The sequence below is a fragment of the Echinops telfairi genome, unplaced genomic scaffold, assembly GCF_000313985.2.
Source record: "Echinops telfairi isolate 266 unplaced genomic scaffold, ASM31398v2 ScPeMD7_7475;HRSCAF=8513, whole genome shotgun sequence".
Taxonomy (NCBI): Eukaryota; Metazoa; Chordata; class Mammalia; order Afrosoricida; family Tenrecidae; genus Echinops; species Echinops telfairi.
The window spans coordinates 29730954-29735772 of NW_022111379.1; the positions used below are offsets into that span (position 1 = coordinate 29730954).

The following is a 4819-nucleotide window of genomic DNA, read 5'->3' on the forward strand; positions in this document are numbered from 1 at the left end:
TTGGAGTAGAACAATCAACCACTGTGATCCCCGAGTCAGCATTCACCACTGACATGGTTCAGGTGGTTAGGCTACAAGGAGGAACGGAAAGGGGGAACGGAGGCAGAAGGCAGAACAAGCGATGGTACGTTGAGAGGACTGCAGTGGATGAGTTGAAACAAAACGTGTAGGAATGGTTGGCTGTAACACTGGAGATCTGCGCTGAGAAGCTGTACCTAATTCACAATGCAAAGTGAAAGAGAACGGCTTGTCGAAGAAGGAGGACAGCATGAAAAGGTGCTAACCTCTGAGCCGCTGACCCTCGCCCCATGGCGGGCAGTACCTTCGCTCCGAGTTGCCACAGTGCCCTGGCCATGCACTTGTCTTCTTGCGATTGTGTGTTGCTGAGTCGACTCCAGCTCATAATGACCGTGTGACAGTAGCACTGCCCCTCGGGTTTCTGGTTTCCAAGTCCAGCATCTTTTTTAATTTTAATAAATCATTTTTATTGGGAGCTCTTACAGCTCTTATAACAATCCATATATCAGTTGTACCAAGCACATTTATACATATGTTCCCATCATCATTTCCAAAGCTGTTTCTTTATACTTCAGCCCTCGGTATCGGCTCCTCTTTTTACCCCCCACCCTCCCACCCTCGTGAATCCTTGATAATTTATGTTATTTTTATTTTCATATTTTACACCGTCCGCTGTTTCCCTTTACCCAGGTTTCTATTTTTCATCCCCCTGGGAGGGGGTGTATGTTGTACGTTGATCATTGTGATCCATTCCCCCTTTCTCTCCCTTCTCCCCACTAACCTTCCCCCTACCCTCATGGTATTGCTACTCATTATTAGTCCTGAGGGATGTATCAGTCCTGGATTCTGGGTCGAGAGCTCTTAGCTGTGCCAGTGTACATGCTTTGGTCTAGCTAGATTTGTAAGATAGAACTGGGATCATGATGGGGGGGGCATTTAAGAACTAGAGATATGTTGTGTGTTTTGTTGATGTTATACTGCACCCTGGGTGGCTCATCCCTTCCCCTTCTCTGAGGGGATGTCCAACAGTCTACAGCTGGGCTTTGGGTCTCGATTCTGACCGCTCAATCAAATCGAAATGGTTGTTTGGGGTCTTCTGATACTTGATCCCTTTGACACCTTGTGATCACCTGGTTTGGTGTGCTTCTTCCATGTGGGTTTTGTTGCTTCCCTGCTAGATGGCCGCTTGTTAACTTCAATCCTTTAATATTCAGATGCTATATCTTGTAATAGTTGGGCACCATCAGCTTTCTTCACATTTGCTTATGCACCCATTTTGTCTTCAGCAATCATGTCAGGAAGGTGAGCATCACAGAATGCCAGGTTATTAGAACAAAAGTGTTCTTACATTGAGGGAGGACTTGAGTAAAGGCCCAATGTCTGTCTGCTACTTTAATACTTAACCTATAAATATATGTACATAGATCTATATCCCTATCATTATATGTTAATATACTTACATATGTACATGCCTATGTTTATAGCTCTAAAAAATGTCTTTTGCCTACTAGTCCTTTCCTGTATTTTTTTTTTTTACTTTCCTCCTGTCCCACTCTCATGTTCGACCTTCATTCAGCTCTCTGTACTTCCTCGTAGCTACATGGCACTTGATCGAGCCCCACCTGGCATTCTGTGCCCTCCTTGACATCTGTTTTAGGTCTCTTGTTATTCCCTTGTCCCTGGGTTTGTTCAAGGCCAGCATCTTGATGAGAGAAGATCCTCAGGTTTTTGCTTCTGGTGCCATGGGGAGGGTACACACGACAGCCTTTTAGAATGTAACCCTTGCACCCCCAGAGTTCTTGGCCCTGTAATTTTCCCCTTCTTGCCCATTTCCCCCTCAAAGAGGTGCATTCCCAGAAGGCAGCAACTATTTATCATTGCACCCAACTTTCAAACCCAGGCCTGGCATTTCATCAGCTCTCCATGCTGACTTTGGCTGGTTATCGAATTGATTTGTCCAAGGCTACATAGTTGGTCAGTGGCATGGCGAGGATTCAAGCCCTGACCCCATATCCCAGGATGCCTGCCTGTCCTGCCTCCACAGCTGCACATACCCTTTGGATTCAATCCCCTGTTGCCAGTTCTCCTCTAAACAAGGATGCAGCACCCTGTCTGTGGGCCCTGCTTCTGGTTTCTTCATTTTGTGCTGTGCCCTCCCTGCAGCCTTTGGCAGGACTCTTCCCCATTTGGACCTACCACCCCCAACCCTAAAATTGCACAACTGGACAAGGATGTGGGGCCTGCCCAGCACCAGCTCCCACGAGGGTCTTTCATCCAGCCAGATCAGAGGCCCTGACTCTGAAGCTGATTCGCCTGCAGCCGCGCCAAAGAGCTGGCAGATGGCGCGTTTGGCTGGGGCCGGCTCGGTGCTGAAGGACGATGCAATTAGGCTGGAAACGACTGAGCCGGCTGCTGGAACGGCCAGCAGCTCTGATCCCAGGGAACAGCAGCCGAGTTCAGTGCTAAGCTCTCTCCTGGGTGTCGTGTCCTCGCTTTGAAACGGAGCTGGACGGGGACGTGTGCCCTCTGGTAATTAAGGTTAATGAGCACTCTCTGTCTGGCCCGGGGAAGGCGCGTCTGTTCCTGGAGTCCTTCTGCTTGGCATTGGGCCCAATAGGAAGGATCCAGGAGACACGGATGATGGTGCTGGATGATGGGACCTGATCCCAGGTCCCGGAGCAGGGTCAAAGGGTGATCTGAGGTCTGACCAGCTGCAATCCGTGTGCGATTCCAGGCTTGACCTAAAGCAGACTGAGTGCCTGGGACCTCTGAGCCCTTGCTGTGGGATGCAGAATTGGGAACCCCCCAGCACTTCCAGCCTTCCCTGCGAGCCAACAGTGACCATGAGCACAAGCACAGAGCAGATGTCAAAGTGGCTGAGCTCCAAGTTCACTGCTCTGAGATCCCGAGCAAACTTCCTTTCCCGAGACGCCATCATCGACTACTGGAGGGGAAAAGGCCTAGGTCAGCACTTTCAGACTGTGGTCCAGGGAGGCCCAGAGGCTTCCGTAGATGCCCAGGATCACCCAGCTGGGGCCAACTCCCTTCTGGAGGGGCCCGTGCATGTATGTTGGGGTGGGAGGTCAGGGTTCCACACACTGCTAGGCTTCTGCTTGATTTGCTTGAGAACTGTAAGAGGTAGACACTGTAAGAGGTAGACACGTGCAAGCAATAGGGAACGAGCACCTACACTTCCATTGTGCACAACAGGCACTTTTTATCAAATCACGCTTGCTCCAACTTTGCTTTGGGTTTTTTAAGCACCCACTCACTGATTCCGACTCACAGTGACCCTCTGGGACTGGACAGAACTGCTCCTGTGGGTCTCTGAGACTCGCCTTCACAGAGGTAGAAAGCCCCACCTTTCTCCCTTTGTCAAGCAATGCATCTTCACGTTGTAATGACTCCCCTGCCTACACAATCCCGTCACTCTGTCCAGAAGTTGCCCTCTCGTCCGTGTGGTGTCCATTTTCCATCTTTCATCCAGTCACATGGAGCTATCCCCTCTTCAGACTTGGTCTTTATGTTCAATCTTGGTAGAAATCAGATTATCAAAAGCCTAAGTCAAATCAAATCAGTGAATAGTATCTTAGGTGAGACACTTGCAAGCCTGGAGAGATGGAAAATCCCTTAAGATGCTATTGAAATAATTAGTCATTGTCCTTCATTTCACACCTCCGGGCGCCAGCTGCTTCTCCTCACAAGATAAGCGCGCCCTCCAGTGGCTGTTTGGGAGGAAGACATCCCTTGGTTTGCTGGTCTGCTCAAGTGGGTGTGCTGCTCAAATCCTGGGAGCACCATCCTGATGGGGGCTTCTGGGAACAGCTGTCCTTCAAGCTGAGCACCAAGAGGCCCTGACGGTAATGGCATATATCTCCTGGGTGAAGGAGCCCTGGTGGTGTTGCCGCCAAGGATTTGACTGCTGGAGAACAGGCCAGTGATCTGAACTCACCAGCAACAGAAAGGACCAGGTGATCAGCTCCCATGAAGCAGAAAACCCTCCGAGGCCCTTGAACTCTGTCATACAGGTCGCTATGGGTCAGAGCCAGCAGCGGAAAGGTTATCCACCCAGAGGTGCCTTGGAAGAAAGGCCTGGTGAGCTATTGGGGAGAAATCAGTTACTGAAAACCTGTGGAGCCCACAGGGGGTGGCTGGGAGTCGGCAGGAACTTGTTTGGTTTTTCAGTTTGTCTACTCAACAGCTGCACATCCTAGGCCCTGTGCTGAGCACTCACATGTATTGCCTCCTTTCGTCAATTTATGCATCTTATTTAGTATTAAATGTAGAACGACAACAAAAACTGCTATCGAGTCCAGTCCAACTCACAGCGGCCCTAGGGAGTTCCTGAGACAGCACATCTTCGTGGAGGCAGACAGCCTCCTCTTTGCCCTTTGTAGCAGCTGGTGGGTTTGAACCACTGACTTTAAGGTTAGCAGTCCATCACCTGACCCACAGCCCCACCAGGACTTCTGATTAAATACAGAAGCACTATGTAATCATATTCTTCTATGTCATTCGAACAAAACCGCTAACATGATGAAAGTCTCCCTGGCCACCTTCCCTCTCTCTGTTAAAAAGAGACAGCTTTCTATTTTTGATAGGCAGTCACGGCCAATAATGAAGGGATGTGAGAGACTTGTGTTTGTGCGCGAACGTACATGAGCACACCTGGTCGCCTCTATACTAGGGGGGCAGTGAGACCTCTCGGGAGACCAGCGGGGTCTCAGTGCACAGGCGGGTCAGGAGACTCCTTTTCACTGCGTGGTTTTATTGAGGACTCATACAACTGTTATCACCATCC

General features: G+C 49.8%; 1 protein-coding gene across 2 annotated transcripts in view; it reads left to right on the forward strand.

The window, feature by feature from the left end:
- CTXND1 (cortexin domain containing 1) overlaps positions 1-4819 on the forward strand; it is a 59433-nt gene that overhangs the window by 49068 nt on the left and 5546 nt on the right. The window lies entirely within an intron of this gene.